Genomic DNA, 18817 nt, shown 5'->3' on the forward strand with positions numbered 1-18817 from the left:
GATATTTCACTCCGAATTTGCTAGACAGAACAAGACGGCAGGGGGGTATCCTGCCCCATCTAACATAAATCTTGGCTACGCATCACCTTGTCGACAAAGGTCCGTATAGTTAAAGCTATGGTTTTCCTAGTAGTGATGTATGGAAGTGAGAGCTGGACCATAAAGAAGGCTGATCGCTGAAGAATTGATGCTTTTGAATTATGGTGCTGGAGAAGACTCTTGAGAGTCCCATGGACTGCAAGGAGATCAAACGCATCCATTCTTAAGGAAATCAGGCCTGAGTGCTCACTGGAAGGACAGATCCTGAAGCTGAGACTCCAATACTTTGGCCACCTCATGAGAAGAGAAGACTCCCTGGAAAAGACCCTGATGTTGGGAAAGATGGAGGGCACAAGGAAAAGGGGGTGACAGAGGACGAGATGGTTGGACAGTGTTCTAGAAGCAACCATCATGATTTTGACCAAACTGCGGGAGGCAGTGGAAGACAGGAGTGCCTGGCGTGCTCTGGTCCATGGGGTCACGAAGAGTCGGACACGACTAAACAACAACAACAACAACATATAACTTGAAGTCAGTAAATTACAAATCTACTTTCCAAAGTCTCCCCCATGCGCTCATCTCGACGGTGTGCCCTGGCCATAAAGCAGACATTTCACTCCGAATTTGCTAGACAGAGCTAAGACTGAGCATGATGGCAGGGGGGTATCCTGCCCCATCTCACATAAATCCTGGCTACGCCTATGGGACGCAGTTGCACTCTGCAGAGGGCTGTCTCTACTCCTCGGAGTAGACCCGTTGGAACTAACAGACCGGACTAACTGAGTTCCCTTAAAAACTTCAACGGGTCTGCTGCAGAACTGAGTTGGATATACTGTATAACCGAGGGCTGAAGAGGAAGACTGGCAGCTCCTGCCATCGGGGCGTGGTCCCAGTCGTGCAGGCGGACCAAGGCGGAGACTGAGATCGGTGGGGCTGGGCGCCGCCTTGCCCCTTGCTCCGCCTCTCCAGCTGGAGCCTCCGGGCCCCAGAGCCGCGCCTGGGACGCCGCAGAACCGTCGGAGACTCCCGGTGTCCGTGCGCACAGCTTTCCTGCCTCCGTTCTGGTCTCTGCCCCGAGGATGCCGCAGTCGCTGAGCGCGTGGGACGGGCCCCTGTGCCTCGCCGAGGTGGACGAGAAGCCGGCGCGCCCGCTGCGGGTCTGCTATGGGGCTGTGGAGCTCCGGGAGTTGGGCCGGGAGCTCACCCCAACCCAGGTAAAAGGGCTCCTCGGAGGCGGCGTTGGGGATTTCGCTCCCCGCGGTGCAAGACCAAAACCCGGGTTAGTTTCCTTTCTTTGTGGCGTCCACGTCCAAAGGAGCTCAGGGTGGGGGACGTGGTTCTCCCTACACAGCAACCCTGCGAGGTAGGTCAGGTGATGAGACTGTTCCTGCCAGAAGGCCACCCAGTGAGCTTCTCATAGAAAGGAACCGGGGGTCATCACCCCCCCCTTCAATGCAGGAACCTCAGCCAAAGAATCCATGGCCGAGTGGAGATTTGAATTGGGGACTCCTGGGTCTGACACTCTAACCACTCCACCACACTACCTTCCTTCCCTCCAGTGGCATAGCGTGGGTTGTCAGCACCCAGGGCAAGGCAAGTAATTTGCGCCCCCTAACCCGTGGATTTGCGCCCCCTAACCCTAACCCTCAGATGTTGCGCCCGGTGCAGCCAGCCCCCCGTGCACCCCCCACGCTACGCCACTGCTTCCCTCACCTGCCTTTTCTATCTCTCTTCTAAACCAGGGTGGATAAAAATCAATGATTTTTAAAAAAATAAAAGAAAAAATCGGATTTAAAAAAATTTTAAATTGGATTTTTAAAATTTAAATTGGATTTTTTAAATAAAATGCTTTTGGAGGGAAAATAAATAAAGTGGTACCTCGGGTTACATACGCTTCAGGTTACAGACTCCGCTGAACCAGAAATAGTACCTCAGGTTAAGAACTTTGCTTCAGGATGAGAACAGAAATCGTGCTCCGGCGGCGCAGCAGCAGCAGCGGGAGGCCCCATTAGCTAAAGTGGTGCTTCAGGTTAAGAACAGTTTCAGGTTAAGAATGGACCTCCGGAACGAATTAAGTACTTAACCCGAGGTACCACTGTAGTTTTCTATTTAAGTTACATTATAGTCCATCAGAAAATAAGGATTTGTTTTAAGTTTTTCATGTATGCTAAAACTCAGTCTAAGGGTTTGTTGTTGTTTTTAAATCATTTAACCACATCTGTTAACAAACATGGATACATATGCTACAATGTTATTGTTTTAGTTAAATAAATTGTTAATAAGGAAATGATTATTTTTCTCCTTCTGATAAAGCACAGCATAAAAGTTGTCCAAATATAAACAGTTAACTTATTAAACCTCACAATAATTTCATAATTATCTGTCAATGTATTTCTAATAGTATAACCAAATCAGTAATTTTTTGATATAACTGTAAAAACTACTCTGAAAATTTTTTATTCCAAAAATGAAACCTTCATCTGGTTGTAAATATTAAGATTATACCAGCAAGAATGAGTCTTACTGACTAGTGATTTAAATCGTGATTTAAATTGATTTGATTTAAATCAAATCCACCCTGTTCTAAACTATTCTTTCCTTCCTCCATTTCTCTCTCTCTTTCTCATATGCCCTCCCTCCTTTTCCTTTTTGTTTATTGTCCCACGTACCCATCTACAGTGAGGGAAAAACGTATTTGATCCCCTGCTAAATTTGCCCGTTTGCCCTCTGATGAAGAAGTGACCAGTCCATAATTTTAATGGTAGGTTTATTGTAGCAGTGAGATACAGAATAACAACAGGAAAACCCCCAGAAACCCAGAGGACAAAAAGCCAGAGATTGATGTGCATTATAATGAGTGAAATAAGTATTTGATCCCTTTGCAAAAGACTTGGTGGCAAAACCCTTGTTGGCAGTTACAGAGGTCAGGCATTTCTTGTAGGTGGCCACCAGGCAAATTTAGCAGGGGATCAAATACTTTCCCCCCTCACGGTATCTCTCTGGGCTCTTCTAGACAACTGGTTTATTGAGCATCCATCCAGACGTCTTGTGTTTTGGTTCCCACAAAGGGGCTGGATTGCGAACCCCTCCTGCCTCCTTTCATTCCTCCTCGCCCATGCAGTGTCCTCCTCCAAGTGTCCCACAATTTCTCCTCCTTAGATCCAGAGATTCCCTGTGCAATCAAGGAGGCTCCTCTATTTGGATTTTCAAAGCAAAGAGAAACTCCAGATATTGGGAGAAGGAAGTGTGGGGTAGCAATAGCTGGATGGTCTCACAGTCCACAAAGTATGGGTACATCCACCCTTCTGATTTGTTTGCCCAGAGGTTCCATGAAATCACTCCAAGCCATTGCTATCTTACACTTGCCTGCATACAGTGGTACCTCGGGTTAAGTACTTAATTCGTTCTGGAGGTCCGTTCTTAACCTGAAACTGTTCTTAACCTGAAGCACCACTTTAGCTAATGGGGCCTCCTGCTGCTGCTGTGCTGTCAGAGCATGATTTCTGTTCTCATCCTGAAGCAAAGTTCTTAACCTGAAGCATTATTTCTGGGTTAGCGGAGTCTGTAACCTGAAGCGTATGTAACCTGAAGCATATGTAACCTGAGGTACCACTGTACTTCCATATCAGTTTTCTTACCTCAAAAAGTCTGGGGTGGGGTTTTCGTGTGTGTGTTAGCGAGTTTGTTGTGCATGATTGCCAAATCCATTTTAATAGTGCAGCCTAAATTTGCCGGTATACAACTCCATCTCTGCCACAAAACATCCACAGTCTTATAGTCATCTTTTCCTCTCTTTGCTTTCCTTTCTTTTCTCTCACTCTTCCCGTTCTGCTTGCTTTCTACATGCAGGGAGATTTTATATGTTGGCACATTCAAAATTGCTGTTCCTACCTTCCTTGCTAGCATTCAGAACAGAATAATTGGGAGCCCAGAAATGTGTCTGGGAGTTCCAGAATTGGTTTGAGCTCATTGTCCTTCCGGTCAAAAGCCCACTGCCCCACTCCCAGCTTGCTTTCTCTAACAGAATGTATGTGCTACTTCTTGTTAAAGAAAACCTCAAAGCAGTTTACAAAATCTAAAGTAAAACATTAAAACGATCTTTTAAAAAACATGTAGGGTTGCCATACATCTGGAATTTCCTGGACATAGCTGGCAAAAAAGCTGAACAGCTTTGGGCAAAACTTAAAAAAAGCTGAACAACTTTGCACCCCCTAAAAAAAAGTTCAACTATTTTTGTGTCCAGATTGGCAACCCTAAAAACAAGTATTTAAAAGTATTCAGAATCTCTTCTCTCTGTGTGTATAAATATCTGGGAGAAACAGGATTCCATTTACATTTAAAGGTGAACCTACCTACATAATTTGCACTTTCTGAAACCATTTACAAATTTCAACACAGCCGTCCGTCAACATTCATACTTCTCCAAACTTTCCGGTGCTGTTCTTCAGCCAAGAAATGTGACCCAAACATGCTTATGCAAAGAGGGAAAGTCTGTCTTAAAAGGAATGTGTTTGTGAAAACAACATACAGATTGCTTTGTAAAAATATGTATCTTAGTCAAAACTGCACAGAAAAATGAGGGCATTATGAAAAAAATGCTGATACTTTTTTGTGAGGACTGATTTTATCTAAAGAAAAAAATTGCAAACTGAACTGGATGTGTGGGAGAACTGGAAGATTGGAAATGGAGAGAAACTGCAATTGACAGAGTGGCGCATTCCAAATGGAACATAATCTATATATCCAACTCTCTCTCTCTCTCTCTCTCTCTCTCTCTCTCTCTCACACACACACACACACAGACACACACAGTTGTCTGCATTTTAAGACTCTCCTCGTGGGGCCCAGTGAACATCAGAATATAAGAAAATCCTGTTGGATCAGGCCTGTGGCCCATCTAGTCCAGCATCTAGTTCTCACGAGTAGCCAACGAGGTGCATTTGAGAAACTTGCAAATCCATGGTATTTTATCTGCACAATCAGAATGAATTTCAGGAACCGAAATGTTTTTTCTGCGCAGCCTGAGCAGGAGCGGTGAACAACAACATTATAGTTACATGTTGTAGCTTGTCTCCACCCTGTTGCCCTGCTTGCAGTTGTGAAGAATATTCTTATGTTAGGAATGGTCCAGGTCACCATTAAGATAAAGAGGATGGGATAGGCCAGGGGTCAGCAAACTTTTTCAGCAGGGGACCAGTCCACTGTCCCTCAGAGCTTGTGGGGGGCCAGACTATATATATTTTTTTGGGGGGGGAGGGATGAACGAATTCCTATGCCCCACAAATAATTCAGAGAGACATTTTAAATAAAAGGACACATTCTACTCATGTAAAAACATGCTGATTCCCGGACTGTCCACGGGCTGGATTTAGATGGTGATTGGGCCGGATCTGACCCCTTAGTTTGCCTGCCCATGGGATAGGTCAATGTATACGTGGACTGTCCCTGGAACAAGTGACTTTTCTAAGTTCTAAAAATTCTTAACCAAGCTCAAGGCTGTCATCTGAACTGGTCGGATGTTTAACTGAATCAATCTCAGTCAGTCCATCCTTGGAAAAATAAGACTACAGAGCTCTCTTGCCCCCAAATGGCAACTAGGCATTCCTTTTTTGGCAACTGCAACCTTGGTCTAAGGAGCCATCCGGCGCCTAGCTTTTCTATCTGAGTTTCTAACACTGAGCATAGCTGTTGTCCATCAATAATAGCCTTTTCCTCCGCCATCTTGTCCAATTCTTTTTCAAAACCACATAAGCTGGTAGCAACCACCAGCACCTCATGTGGGACAGTTTCATAGTTTAATGATGTGCTGTGTGAAGAAGTACCGTATTTTTCGCTCTATAAGACACACCCGACCATAAGACACACCTAGTTTTAGAGGAGGAGAACAAGAAAAAAAATATTCTCTCCCTCTCTGCGCAGCGCCCCTTCAGCGAAGCGGCAGGAGAAGCGGACCCCCCTCCATATCTCCTCCCGTTTCACTGAAGGGGCGCTGCGCAGAGAGGGAAAGCTGCACAGCGCCTCTCCAGCAAAGCGAAGCCAGGAGAGCAAGAGGGATCGGTGCACACTGATCTTTATGGCCAGGGCACACCGTCGAGATGAGCGCACGGGAGAGACTTGGGAAAGTAGATTTGTAATTTACTGACTTCATGTTATATGTTGTTGTTTAGTCGTTTAGCTTCGCGTTGCTTTCGCTGAAGCCATGGAGCCTGCATTCGCTCCATAAGACGCACACACATTTCCCCTTACTTTTTAGGAGGGGAATAGTGCGTCTTATAGAGCGAAAAATACGGTAGCCAATGGGGGCCTTTCTTACTGAACCTCCTGCACTTCAAAAGAAATTCCCACTGCACCACCGATCCCTATCATTGCATACAATAGCAAACGTTTCACAGTCTGCCATTATTGGGTAGCCCCCTGGGCTATTGTCCCCCCCTAGCCAATCACAGGGCTCAGAGCCGGCCCCTCATTTGAATGCTTGCTGGTATATAAGAGCACTGCTTGCATGAGGTCACCAGCATTTGCAATGTGCAGAAAGCCAAGCAAGAGCGGGGAAGGAAGACATGGCAGCTCTTAAAACGTACAGGATGTCCTACTCCCTGAGGAACAGGAGGAGGAGCTGGCTGAGGAGGCGTGGCCTGGAAAGGAGGAGGAGGAGCTACGCATGGAGGCGGAGCCGAGAGCGGAGGCGGGGGTGGAGCCGCCGGCCTAGCAGGCCACAGAAGACACCGGCCAGGAGAAGGAGAGTTCTGCCCAAGCCCAGGAGGAACATCTGCATTGTCCGGTTCCCGAGGCGAGGCTACCGGATGAAGTGCCCCTTGATGTCCTGGTGCTTCAATAGGTGGATGCGGGGCAGCAGCAACCCTTCTCATGGGGCCAGATACTCCCTGCGCTCCAGCCGGCCGATGGTCCTTCGGAGCCGCGCGCCCAAGAAGTGCCCGCCAGGCCCTCGCCGCTGCCCTGACTTCCTGCAGGCTGCCCTGAGGGAGATAGCGAGCAAGAAGCGCGCCAAGTGGGTGGCCTCTTCCCTCCCCAAGAAGCGGCGGCGTTACTCGGACGAGGAGATTTTCTACCGCTTGGCGAAACCCTCCAAAGCGGAAGAATTGGGAGAGGAGGAGAGCGGTGACAAGGACGTGGAGAGCTCAGCTGCGGGGATAGCCCAGTCCGCGGAAAGCGGACTTCAAGAGACCATAAGCTAGAGACAGACTCCCCTCTCCTCCTTCTCAGAACAGCAAACAGGCCTGGGCAATGATCCAGAGGAGAAGAGAGGAAGAAGGGAATAATAACCATAATTTTAAAAAATAAGAACCCTGTGTTGAAAGATCCAAGAACTTAAAGGAGACCACCTGCACCCATATTCCAATCCTGATTTTTTATTTATTTATTTTTTAGGCTGTTTATCTCTGCCTCAGTGGGGGGCATCGGGAAAGTTTTTTTGAGCCATGGCATAGTCAGCGAAGAACATGGAAAGGATATCCGCCTCTCTCCCTTGCTAGCAAGAGGCAAACAGAAATCAGCTCCCACTGCTACGAGAACAAAAGGATTGTTGTTGTCCAGGGTGCTCCCTCCTCACCCCATGAATTCTTCTTGAAATACTAATAAATCTGGATCTTTTGGAACACATGGGTTGCCTTGTGGAATGCTGAGGAGCAATTGGGTTGGGTGGGGAATAAGGAAGGAAAGGCTAGGAGTGACCACTAGACATGATGGCTACGTTCTCCCTCCACTGTCGGAGGCAGTACGTCTGTGAATACCAATTGCTGGGAATCGCAAGGAGGGAGGGTGCTGCTGTTGGGCTGGGCTAAAATAGATCATCATCCTGATTCAGAAGGACTCCCCCCTTAGGTGAATGTAAGAGTCCAAGATCGCTACTGCTCACTAAGACCCAGCTGCTACCATTTAGGGCTGGGCCTGGTTTTGAGGGAGTCTTTGGCAGAGTTTTCCCCCCAACCCCTATTCTTTGCTTACTGGCCGTTGTGGGAAAGGAAAGGACAAGGCGGGGCAAGAAGAAATCTCCAGCAATCCTGACTGGTGCCCATTGGGGACTGGTAGGGCAGACGTCTGGGAGCCAAACAGTAGGGGGAGCCAGAACGAATTACAGGCAGTCCCAATTAATTCTAGCTTGGTCCCCATCCTCTTCCCTGCTGAGTTCCACAAAAAGGAGAAGGCAACAGGTTGCTGGACTTGATAGGCCATTGGCTTGATCCAGCAGCCTCTTCTAACGTTGTTGCAGGGCGGCGCTGAGACCCAAGGCCACATTCAAACCACACAACTTGCAGAGTGTTTAACAATCAGTCCTTCCTCACAGGGAACTCTGGGAGTTGTAGCTCTCGGAGGGGATACAAGGGGTCTCCTAACATCTCTCAGCACCCTTAACAAACTGCAACTCCCAGAATTCTTTGAGGGAAGCCATGTTTGTTTAAAGTGGACTCATGGTGATTCACATGTAAACAAAGGGGGAAGCTGAAAGCCAGGGTTGCTCCCTGGGCTGGAAGGCAGGCAGGTGGGGCTGTCTGAGGTTGGGGAGCCAGTGCCCCATTCACCAAATAAGTCTCCACTGAGGGGGGGGGGTGATTGTTTCGCTGTTGCTATGGTTGAACAATTGGGAGTCATAATACCACCTCCAAGCATAATATTTTATGCCTCCATCATGTCACCCAATCAGTCTTTCCTGGCATTTCCCCCTCAATTTCAAAAGACAAAAATGTTTTAACATTTCCTTATAAGGATCTCCCCTCCCCCCCAAAAAAAAAATTTACCTGAACATTTCTGGGTTAAGGAGTCTTGCCTAGAGTTATCCCACTGGCCTGAAATCATAAATGAAGATGAAAACAAAAAAATGCTCAGGGTGTACCACTTTTTGAGTTCTTGAGATTGTTCTTCTCTGTTTAGCATTAATCTTAAAAATAAATAAGTATGTATTTTCATTGGTGCTGCTTTATATCATATACCACTCGTGATAATTGAATGAAGGCTAATTGAATCATAAGTAATGATTGCCTATATAACGAGTTTAGGACACAATGTATACGTTTCAAAAGATCCAGTTTTATTATTACTCCAAGATGAACTTCCTGAGGGGGGCCGTGAAACATACTTTGGCTACAATGACAAATCCCTTTTCATTTTCCTTCAAGCGGTAGCCAATTTCTTTCTGTTTCTTGTTAGCGAGGAAAGGAATAATTATTCGTTCAAGGGGTAGGTTCAGAGATGCGGGCCTTTTTCGAGGTGACGGGTGTCTCTTGGTTATTTATCCAATGGCTCAAATATCTTCTTTTCTCCTCCTCCTGCGGGCATTGATAAATCTATTAGTTCTGCAAAAATGGCTCCAGGACAGGGTCGGAATGTGGGTGGTGACACGCCCCTTCAGTTTCCTTGGATCTTTTGAGCAGGCCGGTGGCTTATGTAATATACATTTTGCCTCCCTCTTCTCCCTTCAGTTTTCTGTCAGGCCTGCTTGCTGTCCTGAGAAGAGCGAGGGAGATGTTCGTCTAGCTCGATACCTCCTGGAGCTCATTCGCCGTTGGCTGAGGTACCCCTGGAGCCATGTTCTCTGCCCCTGGGTTGGCGGGCGAGCCCTGGTCTTTCGATCTGTAGGGCTTTGCCAACTTGTAGAAGATCTCCTCATCGGAGTAACGCTGGCGCTTCCTGGGGGAGGCTGGCGCCACCCACTTGGCTCGCTTCTTGCTCGCCACTTGCCTGAGGGTGGTGTGGAGGAAGTTGGGGCAGGAACAAGGGTGCTGCTGATTCCGCTGCCTGCCCAGCCGCAGGGACATCTTGTGGTGGACATCCTCTATGCAGGGGCTCAAGGCGGCTTTGGCCTTCTGTAAGGAAAGGATGTCGTCCCGCATCTTCCGGTTGAAATACCAGGACAGGAGAGGGCATGATGTTAAGTAGCTGCTTCTCGGGAACCTGATAATGCAAACGTTCCTCCTGGGTTTCTGAGGTAGCTTCCCTCGTCTGTTCAGGATCTTCTGGGCTCTGCTTTGCTGGCTCTTTCTACCTCTTTTGATGGCAGCCATGGCCTCTTGCTGGTTCGTCCTCTCCAGCTCAACTGCCCCACCTGCAAATACTGGTGACCTCTGGCCAGCACTCCTCTTATATACCGGCAGGCATTCAAATGAGGGGCTACTTCCGAGTCCTGTGATTGGCTGGGGATGAACAATCGCTCAGGGGGCTATCCAATAATGAGGGACTGTGAGGCATTTGCCTCTGTGTGGAATTATGGGGGTGGAGTCAAATATTCAGGGCACAAGCCAACATAACACAAGCCACTGTTTAAACTTGGCATCCATGGAAAATTCTGCATCAACCCAGCACTATTTTACACCGTAAACAAGTTTGAGTGTGCTTAACTTTGGCCGTTTCTTTTCTTTCTCTCTTTTTTTGTATCTGAGTGTCATATTATTATTATTATTTTAAAAATCAGCATCAACATTCTTCTCCACCCCCCCTTTCCTAGCTGCAGGGTAAAATATTTTCTTTATTTTGTGCCATTTGGAGCTGTTGTGTTTTATTAAAATCTTTCATTCTTCTGAAACACAAAAATACATCAGATGTTCTGAATTAACTTTCCACTATGCTTCATTTCTACACGCTGGCTCATTTGTAAATCTCTTTTCTTTTCTTTTTTTGGTACACAAAACATTTTTATTTAAAATGTTCTTTAAAAAAAAACCCCACCACGGTCATTCAGATGAAATAAAGTGGAGATAAAAAGTTCTGAAGGCGTTCAAAATATTTTGTTGTTACCTGATGCAGTTTGGAAATGAGAAATTCCTTCCTTGGGGCGATAAGCAACACTCCGAAAAACATTGGAATATAAGAAAGGCCCTTCTGGATCAGGCCAGTGGCCCATCTAATCCAGCATCCTGTTCTTTCAGTGGCCAACAAGGTGTCCCAATTCCACCTTTGAAATCCTGGTAATGTCCAGGAAAATCTGGACGCATGGCAGCCCTAATGAAAAGCCAGCTATGATGGGAGTTGTAGTCCAAAAAGGCTGTGCTTGGTGGAGCTGATGGGAGTTGAAATGGGTAGGGCTGTATCTTTCCATCTTTGTGCATATAGTAGCCTCGCTGCTGCAGTCATGGTGACTAACATGCACGGCAACGACATTGGCAGCGGGTGCATTTTGTCGGATTATATTGGATCTGCGCCTGCCAAGGGAACAGGTAGGCAAAGCATTGCAGAGGGGTGGGCAAACTTGCTCTGCAGGCCAAACCTTTATGAGATTCTAGCTTTGCGGGCCAAATTTGACAGGTGGGCCCTGCCACACACCTGATGTCACAGACTGTTGGGTGCTTTGAAGTCCCAGAGTTGGGAGTTGCTGGGCTTGCAAAGAACCCTACATAGTGCTTTAAAGTACTCATGGTTGTGGCATTACCACTCACCAGCTGATTGACAGTAGAGCCAGAGGCTGCTTTAAGGCTCTCTGATTGTGTATTATTAGCCCCATCTCTACCCCTAAAAGGTAAAGGGACCCCTGACCATTAGGTCCAGTTGTGACCGACTCTAGGGTTGCGGCGCTCATCTCGCTTTATTGGTTGAGGGAGCCGGTGTACAGCTTCCGGGTCACGTGGCCAGCATGACTAAGCCACTTCTGGTGATCCAGAGCAGTACACAGAAACGCCGTTTACCATCCCACTGGAGCGGTACCTATTTATCTCCTTGCACTTTGACGTGCTTTCGAACTGCTAGGTTGGTAGGAGCAGGGACCGAGCAATGGGAGCTCACCCTGTCGCGGGGATTCGAACCGCCGACATTCTGATCGGCAAGTCCTAGGCTCTGGTTTAACCCACAGCGCCACCCGTGTCCTAGCACACCTCAAATCCCAAGTCCAAGGCAGGTGGCTGTAGATTGGGGGAAGCAGCCCCATGGGCCAAATTTGAACCCCTGGTGGACCAAGTTTGGCCTGCAGGCCAAAGGTTCCCCACCCCTAACCTTGGCACTAGGGTGAGAACCTCAGCCTCAGGGGCCAAATGTGGCCTTCTGGACTTCTTTAGGCTGATTTGACAGGAGTGTGCAGGCCTGAGGCAGAAGGACTTGAAAGTCTTGCATTTTCAAAGTAAGCACCTGTTACAGCACAAGCAGCACCGAACAGACAAGAACAAGGTGATATGTTGCTTCAACAGCCCTTCAAGGCACTGTGACTGGAGAGCCCTGGTAAAATTGTTCCTACTGACTGAAAGTTAAAAAAGTCGTATCTTTGGCATTTTGCCTATGTGACAAATCTGGGGAGAAACTTTTCCATTTTGCTGACAAATGCAGCAGGGTAGCCATTCAGCTAAGTTTTGATCCCGCATTTGTCCAGATGTGAGGCATACACACCTAACCAAACAGAAAGGCTGCCCCTGCTGAGACTGAGGGGAAGTGACTTCCAAAATCATCTTGGGTGGGGTGCTTGGAAACCTGTGTGGATTCTCTACCTTAAACTTTGAGGGTTTGGAAGGTGGTGATTGCCTTGCCTAAGAGACTGAGCAAAGGGCTGGCTGGTTTGTTCCAAGACAAGTAGGGACTTCGTCCTGTGCCAGGAAACCAGAAATCAAATACAGAGTACATTATTTGCTTTTAGATGTGTTGATTGCTTTACCTTTTGAGAGATTAGCAGTGTGATGTTTGATTGGACTAGATGCCAAGTGCCGTTCAAACATGATTTGATGTGTGTGGAGAGGTGAGACATTTCTTTCCTCCCTGACAGATTCTTGGCTTTTTAACTGGAGTAAATGGCTGGGAGTGTTTCTTCTTAAGAAACAAACGTTAAAGCCTTGGGTGTTTTTAGAAGGCACATCTTTGCTTCTCCCTGGGAAGGCACTTTCAAGGCAGCCCAATTTGGGGACCATCACTGCCTCTTGTGGCAGTGAGTTCCACAGTTTACCTGTGCCCTGCATGAAGCAGTACTTCAGCTCGATGGACCGGTGATCTGAGTTGGGATCAGGCAGCTCCCATACATTCCTATCAGTTTAATCTGCAACACAGCCATTAAGAACCTAAGAATGTGAGAAGAGGCTGCTGGATCAGGCCAGTGGCCCATCTAGTCCAGCATCCTGTTCTCACAGTGGCCAACCAGATGCCATAATGGGAAACCTTCAAGCACGATGCAAGGGAAAGAGTCCTCTCCCCTCCTGTGGTTTCCAGCAATTGGTACTGAGAAGCACTGCAACCTCCAATGGTGTTGGCATAGCAGCTCCATCATGGCTGGTAGCCTTCAAAAGCCCTCTCCTCCATGAATTTGTCCAATCCTCTTTTAAAAACATCTTGGTTGGTGCCCATTGTTGCCTCTTGTGGCAGTGAGTTCCACAGCTGAACTATGCATGAAGAAGTCATTTCTTTTATCTATCCCAATTCTTCCAGCATCCATCGCCATTAGATGTCCACGAGAGTGGAAGAATTGGTTTAAAAAAAACAACTGGATGATTTTTCGGTACAGGACTCATCTGGATTCTGAGCTGCCCTGTATGATATGGCGCAACGGCAGTTTTTCCCCTGGTGCTGTTGGGCCCGCTCCCACCTAAATATAGTGCACCCACCTCACAGAACACCAGTTCCACAAATTCCGACAAACTACCCCAGATTATCTTGTGCGGGATTTGTGTGAGGGAAAACTTAATAATTTGGAGTCTGAGGCAGGATTTGATCAAATAAACAAGAAAAATTTTATTTAGCAAAGGAAGTTTGTGACACAAGTGGGTAAAACATAGGATACTTCAGATTCTGTTATTTCACTTCAGTGTTGCACAGCTGTTGCTGCTTAATACTTTGGTGCTTAAACAAGGTGTTACTCCCTGTCAGTTACACACCCCTTTGACAACCCTACTCCTGAAGTACTCTTAAGTAACAGACTCAAGGGCCCGCACCCATCTTAACTGGTTTGGGAGTCTTCTCTTTGTAGCAGAATCGCTCCCCTCCTGACTGGAATGATACCTAAGTGGACTGTATCTTTCCAGCTTCTACTTCTCCTGGCTCAGCCTCAACCTCCCGGTTAATTCCTGGCCTATTACTCTCACAGGACACCACACACTGTCCTTCACACTAAGCTCAGAGACTCCTTTCCGTAGCTTTTGATATATTCCACACAGTGGATGTTTCTATCCAGAACCAACACTCTCTCCTCTCACTTCCTATCTCCCAACCTATTCTTCCAACCTCAATCCCAACCTAAAGGTAAAGGTAAAGGGACCCCTGACCGTTAGGTCCAGTCGTGGACGACTCTGGGGTTGCGGCGCTCATCTCGCTCTATGGGCCGAGGGAGCTGGCGTACAGCTTCCGGGTCATGTGGCCAGCATGACTAAGCCGCTTCTGGCGAATCAGAACAGCGCACAGAAACGCCGTTTACCTTCCCGCCGGAGTGGTACCTATTTATCTACTTGCATTTTGATGTGCTTTCGAACTGCTAGGTTGGCAGGAGCTGGGACTGAGCAACGGGAACTCACCCTGTTGCGGGGATTCGAACCGCCGACCTTCTGATCAGCAAGCCCTAGGTTCTGTGGTTTAGAGACCACAACGCCACCCGCTCCCTACTCCTTTTCAATTCCCTCTCTTGGAACCCCGGCCAATCAGAAGCTGCCATTGGTTAACCGTTTGCTGGCAGGGAAAAAGAAAAAGAAAATACTTGGGAACCCAACCTGCCCAGCAAAACAAACTTTTCCGTCACACCCTGAGTAAAGGACCGTGAACTCTGCAAATGCTGCCAGGCCCTGAGATGGAAAGTGCCTTGACTTGAGTTTCTGTGCAGATTGAATGGCCCTTTTGTGCAAAGGATTAACTCATGTGTCAATGCACAGCCTAGGGGAGCCAGGTAACAAAAATTCCACACCCATAGCGAAGCTTTAAAGGTACATTGAGAGGGCTTAAGTCAGTGTGGGAGAGGCAAGGTCTTGCCTTCTTGTGACACACCCTTCTGGATTTATTTCTGGTGCTGCACCAGCAAAACTGACTTTCTGGGCTGGGCTGATCCATTCACCAGCTCCTGCCAACCTGGTGCCCTCCAGATCTTTTTCGGATTATGGCCCCCACAAGAACCCTGTGAGGTGGGTTAGCCTGAGAGAGGCAGTGGTTGGCCCCAAGTTACCCAATGGGCTTCATGGCTGAGTGGGGATTTGAACCCTGGTCTCTCCCTGGTTTAGCACTCTAGAGCTCTAACCATTAAGCAGTACTGCCCAGTCAAAAGTTAGCTCCTGGACAGCACAGTAGGTTACCTTGTCAGTGTCTTGCACACCACTGCACGATGAAAATTTATAGTAATTATTTGCTTACATACAAATTACATACATATGTGAAACAAAAAGGAACGATGGGAGTCTGCAATACGAAGTGGAGGAACTGAAAAGGAAGTAACTACTTACCTTGTTCCTCTCTGGATGCTTTTCTGCTCCATCCCAAGCTATTCTTTTTCCTGCCTTTTTTGACTTATCTCTTCCCCATCTCCTGCTGCTTCCATTCTATTCTATTCTCTTCCTCTCCTCTCTTGGCTGTCATTTCCACCCCCCTCTTGGAAGTACTCAAATGGGCAATCCCAGCCATTCCAGCAGTGAGCAGACTCAGATCTCTGTACTGTGTGTAGTCAATTGGATTTGACTAGCCAATGTTACTACCTGGGAGCAAATGGAGTCAGTTGAGAATGAGGGCAGTGGGCAAGAAGCTAATTGAGAATGAGGGCAATGTGCATGAAGCCAGTTGAGAATGAGGGCAATGTAAATAAGCTGAACATTTTCATAGACATTTCTTTAAAAAAGAAGTCAGAAAGGGTTGCTTTTTTGTATTGAGAAAAAACAACACAGTTTTGACAGTCGTACCAAAATCTTTGCATTATATCCTTGCCCATTGTAGGACTTCACCGCTATGTGTGACTGGTCTACGAGCAGCCGCAGCGACTGACCTGCGACGAGCCCATCCTGAACAAACTTACCGCTGCCAAGCGCGAGAAGTTCCGAGCCTCGTCCTTCCGCAAGAAGTACGGATTGGGTGCGCCTGTGGCAGGCATGTGCTACCAGGCCGAGTGGGACAGCCATGTGCCAAAGATCTACGAACGGCTTGGCGTCAAATAGCATGCCATGTGAATCCCATTGCAACTGAATAAAAAAAGAGAGGGTGGTATCCAACGTTAAGCCTTACTTGGAACACTCTCGCTGAAAACAGTGGGCGTGACTCTAGTGGGTCTACTCTTGAGTAGAATGCAACCCAGTGAGATTTGTGGCAGTTTCCCCTTAACTTGGCAGGCCTTTTCAGGTGCTCTATAATAAAAGCAACCCAAATATCCTTGTACGTGGATTCCTTTCTCGAACAGGAATCTGCCCGCAAGCTGCAGAGAAGCTGCTCACTGTCTCCCGCATGGCTGGAAGGCGTGGAGGGGACTGGTGGGAGGGGTGAAAGTTGCTCCTGACTTCCCCATGCATTGAAAGAACACAGAACAGATTAAGGTTGAATCCTGACAAGACAGAAGTACTGTCTTTGGGGGGCAGGGGGCTGGCTGGTGTGGAGGACTTTCTGGTCCTGAATGGGGCAACTGTGCCCCTGAAGGACCAGGTGTGCAGCCTGGGAGACATTTTGGACTCACAGCGTCCATGGAGGTGCAGGTCAATTCTGTGTCCAGGGCAGCTGTCTACCAGCTCCATCTGGTACGCAGACTGAGACCCTACCTGCCCGCGGACTGTCTCACCAAATTGGTGCATGCTCTGGTTATCTCCCACTTGGACTACTGCAATGTGCCCTCCGTGGGGCTACCTTTGAAGGTGACCCGGAAACTGCAACTAATCCAGAATGCGGCAGCTAGACTGGTGTCTGGGAGTGGCTGCCGAGACCATATAACACTGGTCCTACATCGGCTCCCAGGACGTTTCTGAGCACAATTCAAAGTTTTGGTGCTGAGGGCCCTAAACAACTGTGGCCCTGTATACCTGAAGGAGTGTCTCCACCTCCATCGTTCAGCTCGGACACTGAGGTCCAGCTCTGAGGGCCTTCTGGCGGTTCCCTCCCTGCGAGAAGTGAGGTTACAGGGAACCAGGCAGAGGGCCTTCTTGGTAGTGGCTCCACCTTGTGGAATGCCCTCCCATCAGATGTCAAGGAAATAAACAACTATCTGACACCTGAAGGCAACCCTGATTAGGGAAGTTTTTAATGTTTGATGTTTTAGCATGCTTTTAATATTCTGTTAGGAGCTGAGCAGAGTGGCTGGAGAGATCCAGCCAGATAGGGCGGGGTAAAAGTAATACATTATGTATTATTATTATTATTATTATTATTATTATTATTATTATTATTGGGTTGCAGGGGCAACATGGGGTAGCTCAGAACACACAGTATGGGCAGCTTTGGTCAGAACAGGGTTGTAGAACCTCAGACCTGGAGGTTGCACCTGACCCTCCATGCTCCTTTCTCTGACCCCCAGAACACCCCCCCAAGCCACACACATCATTGGTCTTGCTCTGACCCTCATTGTTTCTGCCTAGCTGGAATGTGTCTTGCTTGCCTAGATGGGGAATAGAGAAGGGTGTTTGGGTGGGTGCTAGCCTAGTGTATAAAAGTAAGATTCACCGCATTTTTTGCCCTATAAGATGCACCAGACCATAAGACGCACCTAGTTTTTGGAGGAGGAAAACAAGAAAAAATATATTCTGCGCAGCGATCCCTCTTGCTGTTCTGGCTTCTGGGATAGCTGTGCAGCCTGCATTTGCTCCATAAGACGCACACACATTTCCCCTTACTTTTTAGGAGGGAAAAAGTGACTCTTATAGAGCAAAAAATACGGTACTTTAATTGCTCCACCCATTTTGCCTTCAGACCTGCCTGCCCTAGGCATGCGGCCCCTGGGAAGTTGCTGGAAAAGGAATGTGGACCTCATGCTGCGAAAAGATTATCTACCTCTGGGACAGGGCAGGAAGGGGCAATACGAGCAGTCTCATGCACCAGCCTCCACTGATCTCTGGACTGTACCTGGTTCTTGGCAGGACTAGCGGCTCCTGGCAGCGATGGGGTGGGTCCCCCCCCCAAAGGGAGGGTTTCTCTGCTAAGAAGTTCCCCAATATTGCTCAGAGGCCAAGAAGAAAAGCAGAGAAAAGGAGAATCGTCGCAGAATTGAAAGCTTCAAAGTTGCTCCCAAGATCCCTTTGGGTGGGTGGGTAAACACAGAAATGAACGAGCAAAGAGATAAGGCAGTCAACAAAAGCAAAAAAAAACAAGAAAAGGGTTAAAAATATCCTAAGAATGTTGATGGGTCCAAGACAGACCAGCCCCCCCCCCCCCTCAGCAAATTCCCTTTGGAGCCCTTAAGAGTACAGGCAGGTGGAGTAAAAGAAGTCCCAGCTGGTTCCTTGACTGCGGTGTGAATCCAGCTCCAGGCCAGCTGAGGAATTTCATAGAATCTTGAGTTAGAAGGGACCCAAGGAGTCATCTAGTCCAGCCCCCTGCAATGCAGGAATCACAGCTTAAGCATCCATGACAGATGGCCATCCAACCTCTGCTTAAAAGCCTTCTGTGACCCAGGTGGTGTGCTCCACTGTCAAACAGCTCCCACCATTAAGTGTTGTTCCTAACGTTTAGTCGGAATCTTCCTTCTTGTCCTTTGAATCCATTGGTTTGGGTCATCTGTTCTGGAGCAGCAGAAAACAAGCTTGCTCCATCTTCCAGATATTTGAAGATGCCTCTCATATCACCTCTCGGTTCTTCTCTATTCCAAGCTAAACATACCCCAGCTCCTTCAACCGTTCGTCATTAGGCTTGGTTTCCAGACCCTTGATCATCTTGATCGCCCTCCTCTGCACAGGTTCCAGCTTGTGAATATCCTTCT

General features: G+C 47.7%; 1 pseudogene across 1 annotated transcript; it reads left to right on the forward strand.

Annotated features, from left to right (window-relative positions):
- The first annotated feature begins 11122 nt into the window (after positions 1-11122).
- LOC114586837 (phosphatidylethanolamine-binding protein 1-like) lies at positions 11123-16290 on the forward strand (annotated as a pseudogene). Its single transcript, XR_013390970.1, has 2 exons — positions 11123-11207; positions 15862-16290. The product of XR_013390970.1 is annotated as a phosphatidylethanolamine-binding protein 1-like (transcript).
- The last annotated feature ends 2527 nt before the right edge of the window (positions 16291-18817 follow it).

The sequence above is a fragment of the Podarcis muralis genome, chromosome 16 (assembly GCF_964188315.1).
Source record: "Podarcis muralis chromosome 16, rPodMur119.hap1.1, whole genome shotgun sequence".
Taxonomy (NCBI): domain Eukaryota; kingdom Metazoa; phylum Chordata; class Lepidosauria; order Squamata; family Lacertidae; genus Podarcis; species Podarcis muralis.